The 9,573-nt window shown below is 43.6% G+C and overlaps 2 non-coding genes across 2 annotated transcripts; one reads left to right on the top strand and one right to left on the bottom strand.

Moving 5' to 3' along the window:
• The first annotated feature begins 2,967 nt into the window (after positions 1-2,967).
• Positions 2,968-3,050, top strand: trnas-uga (transfer RNA serine (anticodon UGA)). Its single transcript has one exon. It is a non-coding gene; the product is annotated as a tRNA-Ser (tRNA).
• Positions 3,051-7,202: 4,152 nt separating this feature from the next.
• On the bottom strand, positions 7,203-7,276 carry trnat-agu (transfer RNA threonine (anticodon AGU)). Its single transcript has one exon. It is a non-coding gene; the product is annotated as a tRNA-Thr (tRNA).
• Between the last annotated feature and the right edge of the window lie 2,297 nt (positions 7,277-9,573).

Genomic DNA, 9,573 nt, shown 5'->3' with positions numbered 1-9,573 from the left:
ATTCGATGGACAGAAGCGGTCTGAATGAATGGGCGATCGGTTGTGGGTCGCAGGGATATTTTAACTGGTTGTCCGGTTGTGTTACTGACGGCTCCTTGTTCTCGGATTATGGTATTTATTTTGGGCGTTTCACTGTTTGATATGCGAGAGGTCCCCAGTTCAAATCCCAGAACCCTCCTGTTTCACTATTTCCAGTGAAGATTCACTCATTTCTTTCTCACATCTTTTCAGCGTTGCAGAAAGCAGGATTGATTTAATCCTCGAGCATGTTTGAGGTCCAGAGGCCAGAATGCAGCCGGTTTATCGACGCAACACACACGGAGAGAGTAAAATGCCTCACGGCGTTGTGCAGATTGAAACTGACGGTGAATTTATCCCAATTCAGGCGATCTCAGAGGTGCAGAATAAAAATGCGCCTTAACTGGTCGGGAATATGAACCCTGTTCCCTCGCGTGGGAAGTGCAAATTCTACCAGTGAAACAGCAACGTTTGCATGGAATCGGGCTCTCTGTGTCCAGTTGGAAACCTGTTTGAAACAACATATAATTTCACAAATCTCCTCTGAGTACCTTGCACATTCTGATTTACAGCCCTGCATTACGAGCACTCGCTGCTTGTGATGGCCGAGTGGTTAAGCCGTTACATCTAAAACTCGACGGGGTCTTTCGGTGAAACATTGGAATCCTGCTCACGGCGCCATTTTTTACAGTTTTGTTCAATGCTCAAATAAATATGAACTGGAGATAACGGACCGCATTTCCTTCTCTCAGAGAGATCCTTCACCGCGGCAGAGCCTTTTAATTGGGAGCCCAATGGTCTCTTGCAAAACTTCAAGGTGCTTGAAGGAAACTTCACAATAATCCACAACTGGAGTATTGTGTCCAATTCTGGGCACCGCACTTTAGGAAGGATGTGAAGGCCTTAGAGGTGGCGCAGAAAAGATTTACTGGAATGATTCCAGGGATGAGGGACTTCAGTTCCGTGTACAGACTGGAGAAGCTGGGGTTGTTCTCCTTAGGGCAGGAAGGTTGAGAGGAGATTTGATAGAAGTGTTCAAAATCATGACGGGTTTAGATAAAGTAAATAAAGAGAAACTGCTCCCGTTGGCGGAATGGTCGAGAACGAGAGGGCACAGATTTACGGTGGTTGACAAAAGAACCAAAGGCGATATAAGGAAAAACGTTTTAAATCAGCGAGTAGTTATAATCTGGAATGCATCTCCTGAAAGGGTGGTTGAAGCAGATTTAATCGTGACTTTCTAAAAGGAATTGAATAAGTATTTGAAGGAAAAATATTAGCGGGTCTACAGGGAAAGAACGGGGGAATGGGACGAACTGGATTGCTCTTAAAGAGAGCCGGGTAAGGCTCAATGGGCCGAATGGCCTCCTTCTGTGCAGTAACGATTCTCTGAATGTATGATTCCATCTCTCTCAAGCTTCATTTCAAATTCTGCTAACTTGATAATCAAGCTTTTTTTCTATACTTAGATCTCTCCATCTCTCCCTGTCTCTTTCCCTCTCTGTTTTCCCCTGATGGACTTCTCAGGCTTCGTTGAACGGCCAAAGCTCATCGAACCTGCGACACCAGCAGAGAACGGTAAAGATCGAAAGACTGAGACGGTCGGAAAAGTAAAGGACCAACCCAGATGATGAATTCGTAGCCAATGTCCACATATTGATGTCTCTTCGTCCTCATAGTGAAAACATCAGTACTTTTAGCCCAGTATAAAAACAAAGTCTTGTATTTATAAAGCGCTTTTCACGACCTCAAGACCTCCCAAAGCGCTTTACAGCCAATGAAGTATTTTTGAAGTGTGGTCACTGTATACTTGTGGGAGAGTGGATAATCTGCGGATGCCGAGACAGACAACAATGTAGCTTTAGAGCAATTAATTCTGCAAAGTCTCACTTGATAATACAACTCGCACATTCGAAACGAATGTGGCAAAGAGAGGCTAATATTGTTGATATGAAATAGTTAATGTACGGCTTCACATTGCCGTACATCGGAATAGAAAAAGTGATAGGATGGACAGAATGGTGGCCGATCGGCAGTGGGTGGCACAGAATTCTGCATTGGTTTCACCCCTCTGTTGTCAGTGGCTCGTTGGTCTTCGGGTATGATATCTCGCTTTGGGGATTTGCTGATTGTTATGTGAGAGATCCCGGACGAGCCCTGCGGTGTTACCATTTTTAGTCCAACATCACTAATTGGCTTCTCACGTCTTGTCAGCTGTGCAGTCGGCAGGATTGTCTTCATTCCAGTTCATGGAGGACAGAATGCAGAGGTTCTGTCGACGACAACACACATGGAGAAAGGAAAATGTCACAAGATGGTGTTCAAATTGAAGCTTAATGTGAACGTATCCCAATTCACATGGCTACATGAATAGAGAATGAAAAATTCTCCTCGATTGAGCGGTGATCGAACTCGGGTCTCCCGCGCAGAAAGCAAAAATTTGATCACTGAAATAACAAAGTCCGCACAGCAGCCGGCGGTCTGCGCTCAGTTCGAAACCTGTCGAAAAGAACATACAGTCTCAGAGTTCTCCTGTCATAATCTTCTTCATTCTCTTCTGCAGCGGTGTCGGATTTGTCGCTTGCAGCAGCGATGACCCAATGATTAAGGCGTGAGACTTGCAATGTGATTTTCCAACCCAGCTTCGACGCAACACACGTGGAGAATGGAAAATGTCTCAAATGGTGCGCAGATTGAAGCTGAGGGCGAATGTCGCACAATTCAGGCGATCGTATGAATGGAGAATGAAAATAATCCTAAACGAACCGGAAATCGAACCCCGGTTTCTCACGTGATAAATGAGAATTCTATCACCGAGACAGCAAAGTCAGCACATGAACAAGCTGCAAGTTTCCAGTTGGAAACCTGTCTGAGAGAACAAAGTGTCACAGATCTCGTGTGATAACCCTACGCATTCTGATTTATAGCTGTGCATCATCGATGTTTGCCGCTGCGATGGCCGAGTGGTTAAGGCGTTGGACTTGAAATCCAATGGGGTTTCCCCTGCACAGGTTCGAATCCTGTTCGCAGCGCTACTTTTTAAAGTTTGTTCAGTGTTCAAATTAATATGAACTTGAACGAACGGACCTTGTTCGCTCCCTCAGAGAGGTGCTCCATCGCCAACGACGCTTTTAACTCGGAGCCCAATGATCGCTTGCAAAATTGCAAGACACGTGAAGGAATCTCTCCCAAGCTCCATACTAAATTCTGCTCGTTCGCAGAACTTGACATTTATACAATTTTTTTCTGTGTTTTAATCTCTCCCTGTCTCTGTCTCTTGACTTTGCCTGTTTTCTCCTGATGGACTTCTCAGGCATCGTGAACAGCGAAGAATGATGGAACCTGCAAAACCAGCAGAGAAGGGTAAAGATGGAAAGACTGAGACGGTAGGAAAAGAAAAGGTGCAACCCAGCTGATGAATTCGTAATTAATATCCACACATTTATGTTTCTTCCCCTCACAATGAAAAAATCAACAATTTGAGTGCAGTACACTTATGGTAGAGTGTATAAGATGCGGATGTTGAGACCCACAATCGAACCTTTGCCGTGGTGATGAAAGCGCCGAATCCTAAACACTAAACCCCAAGGAAACGCTGAAAATTCTTTGCTGCGAACAAGCAGAGCAACGCGGCCTTTCCTACTTGGCCCTTTGTAATTCAGGTCATTTTCCTGCCAGACAAACTGCTCGCACAAAATGGCATTTTCTGTTCGAAATAATATCGCGACAGAGGTGATGTTCAGGCAATGACATCACCAAGTGCAAGTAGGCATGTACATGAAATGGAAAGTGAGGTAAAATACTCCCACAAGCTGCTGATGGACATGTTTCCATTTCCAAAATTCACGCACTGAATGCAGCTCCTTGGAAAACTGCAAGGCCACGCAGGTCCATCATGAATCGTTTGAAGCAACTGACAGTTTAAAGTGGCATCTCCTGCTGCTTCTGTGGGGAGTGAGAGAGAGGCACTGTCGGTATTTGCGTCCAGTTTGATTTTGCACAGAACTGCACAGAGAAACAGCAAATATACCGGGGCTGTGAGATGTTCGATATTATTGATATTTAGCCACAGGAATATCCGCAGTCGGAAGCTGAAAAGAAGGAGAGGTAAGAGGCCTGAGAATAAACACGGAGCTGAATGAATCATGAAAGAGCGAAAGAAAAATTAATGTCATCATTTCCACTTTGTCTCGTGCGCAATCTTGGGAGCTCCCCAATGGCCTGGTGGTGAGAATTCGGTACTCTCACCGCCGCGAGGTTCGATTCCCAGTTAGGGAATTAACTTCAAAAAGAGTTATGAACTTATTAAATTAATTACATGAAGCTAATTAAATCCTGTTCGTAGTTGAATCCCTGTTTTAATCACCATGAATCAATCGATAACTTTCTCTTTCAGACTGAAAGCAATGTTGACGTGGTGACCGAGAGACAGTCAAAACTTTAATAAGATTTTTATGCTTTGAATGTGATGAATTTTTTTCATTTTAAAAACTGCATCTTAAGAGTGGGATTAAAAACGCAGTGGAGTCGTTGTTAAATTTAACATTAACTGGCAATTGTCGCTGTTTATCACAGGAACGCCCGAACTGGTTCTCCGATCAAGATGAAAGTAACACAACGAGGAACATCTGATACAACACGAAAGGCATCGGGCTATGACAAAAATCCCCACCGTTTTGCTTTTCCAAAATAAAGGGTGTGAAATTTATTCTCTGAACATAGGAACAGTCGGGTCTCGCTCACGACAGAAATCTCCATGTCACAGCGAACCAGCTCTCCTGCTGCGAATGCGGCCTCCCTTCGGGCCTTTCGGGGGCTTGTCTGTCAAGGAGAATTGTAATTACCGTGAAGCCAATGTTCCATTCCTTTATATGATTCATGTGCCTGATTCCCGACCGCAGGGTAAATGGTGGAATATCAGCCCTGCTCAGCTGGCAATGATTCCGGTACATTTTCTTGATTCCAAAACATGCGTTGAAACCCTGGAACTTTGAGGCGATGAATCCTGAGGAAAAATAAAATAAGGGCTCCAACAATCAAACTTTCACGCTAACGGATAACACCACCGAGAACAGGTGAAGAGATCACCTGCTAAACCAATAATTCACTGGGCTAAACTTTGAGATTGCAGCGACCAATATAACAACTGTCTGCAGTCAGTGAAAAATGAATGATTAAAGCTTGTAGGAGTGAAAATCCAACCAGTCAGTCTTCACTCTTAAACCAGCAACTATGAAGAAAAACATGCCGGAGAAATACTCGTTTTCAGTGCGGCGACACTGGGCCAGAGTAAAGTTCATTCAATATAATTGCCGAGTGGCTGGAGGGTGGATTTGGAACTCCTGACCGATTGCACCACGCATTTTCCAGATCTGCTTGGATCACCAATCCCTTCAGTTCATCACTTAGAGGGACAATTCGATTCTCGATTTCTTTTTCCTCACGATTGATGAATTTTACAAATTGGAAGCGATCAATATCAAAGCTAACACGTCACCGACATGCTCACAGATAGAAAGCGGCCACACTCTGCTTCAGTGAGATGAAAGTCAAGAGCGATTTCACGGTCGAATGTAATGGCTAACAAAATTAATTCAACGGAAGTTCAGGTCGTTGAGGTGCCTTTAAAGTCCTGATTGTTTCTATTAAACTTCTTCCCAAAGCGTTTGAGATTCACGTGGGACGACTTGGGGACGTTATTTCTTTTTATGCAAAAGTTTCAACTGCAGTTCAAGATCAAAATTCGTGGGACCACAGCTGTTCACAAATTGTCGGCGCTGGGACCACTGTTGTTCACAATTTATCGGTTCTGGGACCACTGTTGTTTACAATTTATCGGTTCTGGGACCACTGTTGTTCACAATTTATCGGTTCTGGGACCACTGTTGTTCAAAATTTGCATTCATGATTTGGACACGGGAATCGGAAGTACAATTCCAAAATTAGGGAGGACGCCTAATTGCGAGCTGTAGTTAATACAAAGGAAAAATGAGAAAAATAAGGACGACATTAACAACTTTGCAGAATGGGCGAGTAAATGGCAAATTAATAACAATATTTGTTGTGCACTCCTTTGCCTTTTTGCCCCCCCACAACTCACTCACACTTCTTCAGATTGAATTGTATTTGCCACTTTTCTATCCACCGTTCCGCTCTATCTATATCTTCCTGCAGTCGACAGCTTTCCTCCTCACTATCAACCACAGGACCAATTTTTGTATCATCTGCACATTTCTTAATCATGCCCCCTGCATTTAATTCTAAATCAATGATCTGTACCACGAAAAGCAGGGACCTATTACGAAGCCGCATGGAACCCCACTCGAAACAGCCTTCCAGTCACAAAAGCACCCGTCGATCACAACCGCTTGCTTCCTGCCACTCAGCCAATTTTGGATTTAACTTGCATGGGCATTTACATTTTTGACCAATCTGCCCTGTAGAACTTTGTCAAAAGCCTCGCTAAAACCCATGTAGACTTCATCAATCGCGCTACCCTCATCGATCCTCCTTGATATCTCCTCAAGTAATTCAATTCAAACGACCTTCCCTTAACAAATCCACGCTGACTGTCCTTGATTAATCCGTGCCTTTCGAAATGACGATTAATACTGTCACTCAGAATTGTGCGAAATAATTTACCCACCATCGAGTTTAGGCTGACTGTCCTGTATTTACTCGATCTATCCCTTTCTCCCTTTTTAAACAATGGTACAACTTTAGCAATCCTCCAATCCTCCAGCACGACAACTTTTGCCAGGGTGGATTGGAAAATGATGGTCAGAGCCTCCGCCATTTCCTTCCTTGCTTCTGTTAACATCCTGGGATATATTTCATCCGGGTCTGGAGATTCAGGTGGAGCGATTTGAAGACTTATTTTTCCTATATGCAAACGTTTGTACCGCAGGTCAAGATCACAAGTCTTGGTCCAAATTTGTACGAGTTCCGACTTTGAACCTCAAATCGTGAATTAACCCCGACCCCAACGAGCCCAGAAACAAGAACGTGTCCTTAAATTAACCTGTGACAAACACATTCCATGAGAGGTCTGTCTGTGGAATGAAAGGGCGTTTTTGAACAGTCATCTTGCTATCCGTTTCCTCCTGAAACCTGAACAAAGACAAATACCACAGTGTTATTTTGTCGCTTAATTCCACAAATTAGGTAAAATAATGAGCTGCACAAGGCACTGCTGGGAGTTGAACCCAAGATCTCCTGTTTACTAAACAGATGCTTTAACCAATTAAGCCACAGCGCCAATTGATGATGCAACAGCCCCACCTCGTCTCACTAATATCTATCAGCGACACTTCACAATTGGGGGTTCAGGCCGTTTTCTCTCTGTCCATTTCGCTCGTCCGTTCACCTGTGCATTCCGACACTGACTGGATTTCTCGCTGTGTTTATCTTTGTGCATCCATCAGTGCGTTGATACATGGATGATTATGTGTGATTGTATTTGTTACGTTAAGTAAATTAGAGCTTCAGACAATTCTCGCTCTGACATTGGAGAACTATTGGGCCGAACTTTGCAGCGAAGTGTTGTTTATCGTGGTGATGAAACTAAAAAATCCCAAGAGAAGCAAAAAGGGAAAAGGAGAAAAACTTGTGAGGGAAAATGAGGACAACTCTCAGGGTTTTTACAAGTATATTAAGAGAAAGAAGGGAGGCTTAGTGTAACGTGGGCCGCTTGAAGACAGATGGAGGTGATATTGTAATTGAAAATCAGGAAATGGCAGAGTTGCTAAATTTTTAATTTGCATCGGTCGTCACAGAAATGGATGAGGCTAACATACCAGAGACACTAGGAAAACTGTTAACAAATCAAGGGGATTCCTATAAGTAAAATGATGGCAATGGAGAAAATAATTAGTCTGAAGATACACAAATCTCCAGGACCTGATGGTCACCATTCCAGATGATTAAAAGGAACAGGTGAGGAAATTTAGTCATGATCGATCAAAACTCTCTTGATTTAGGAATTGTTATTTAACGAAGCGCATCTGATTGGAAGCTTCTGTTTGAGAAAGATCTCGAAGTGATAATTGAGAGACCGAAAATGAAGCTGTTTGGCAGGAGTGCTGATGCCGTCCGTTGTTCGCTGCTCTCGTATTGTACAATTGTTAAGCGTGCGTTACTTATTTATAGCAGTATGGGCTCCAGAAATGACCAGGTTGTGAGTTCGAGCGTCTTCTAAAACAACCAAACCTTTTACACCGAACATTTTGATCGGAGTTCAAGGTACAAATTGTATCTTCCATAACGCATCTTGTTAACAACCAGTCGTTTTTACAATACGCTCTTGTGGGACAAACGTATGGAGGTCAACAATCGACTTCTTAGTTTTCCCATGTGGGCATTTGCGTTCCTCTGTCCTACCGTCCTGTAATAGCAGGTGCCAGTTTAGTTGTTCATAGCGGGAGAGGGGGCTTTCAGCGGCAGCTCATATGGCAAAGGGGCCGGTACGAGATCTTTAAATCTGAAGAACCAAACAAACAATTCTTCTTTTCTTTAAGCCGATATTCATCGGTTGGAAGTTTCGTGTGGGGAAAATTTGGAAGAGAAATATGCTGCCTGGTGTCACTGTTTCACGGGTGAAATTATTCAGCTCACAGATGTTAATTCGCTGAAAGGTCGAGAGGCCTTTTCCAACTCCCGTGTGAGACAAGTTCAGCTTTTGAGCCTCTGGGTAAAGTGCTATTTTAATTGCTGCTAACGAATGACAAGACATTTGGCACAAACAAGAAGAATTGTAAACTCACGAGTTCACTGTTCATGTTTCTTACATCTTGTTCAACAGGAACAAGGATTCTCCTCAACACGATACAGAGAATTTTATCAAACGGACCTCACGCTCGTTCGACGGCTGCAGGGATAATTCAGAGATCTCCCATGAATATGTACGATGGGAGCTTATGTAGTATCGAGCCTGGGTAGCTCAGTCGGTAGAGTATCAGACTTTTAAAGTGGGCAGTGAGCTGAAGGTCCAACGTTTAACTCCCTGTCCAGGCTCCAGATTTCGGAACAGCTGGCAAGCTGTGACTTTGTAGGGCGATCTGAGATGTGTTGTCAAAGTTTCGATCGTATCTTGTTTCCCAGGGATGGGCAGTAATGCGCTGTCTGAGGCGGTTCCCGATCAGGAATTCAACTTTACTGTATTAGTTCACTGTATTAATTTCGCAAAACTCATTCAACTCTGTAAAAAAGACGAATACTTGTTCAAATCGCCATTGATCAACCAGTAACTTTCTGTTTCCGGCTGAAAGAAATGTTAACTTTTTAATGCGTTAATTCACCAGGCCGAATTTAGGGCGTTCAGAGGGGAAGTGAAAAAGGAAATGAGAGGCACAGAGAAATATGACTATAGACTGACGGCCAACATAAAAGGGAATCCAAAAGACTTCGACAGGCATGCACACAGTAAACGGGTAGTCAGAGGAGGGGTGAGGCCGATTAGGCACGATAAAGGAGATCTACTCATGGAGGCAGAGGGGATGGCCTTGGTACCAAATGAGTACTTTGCATCTGTCTTTACCAAGAAGACAGAGTCTCAGC

Source organism: Heptranchias perlo, unplaced genomic scaffold, assembly GCF_035084215.1.
Source record: "Heptranchias perlo isolate sHepPer1 unplaced genomic scaffold, sHepPer1.hap1 HAP1_SCAFFOLD_73, whole genome shotgun sequence".
Classification (NCBI taxonomy): Eukaryota; Metazoa; Chordata; class Chondrichthyes; order Hexanchiformes; family Hexanchidae; genus Heptranchias; species Heptranchias perlo.
This window is presented reverse-complemented; position numbering and strand designations above follow the sequence as displayed.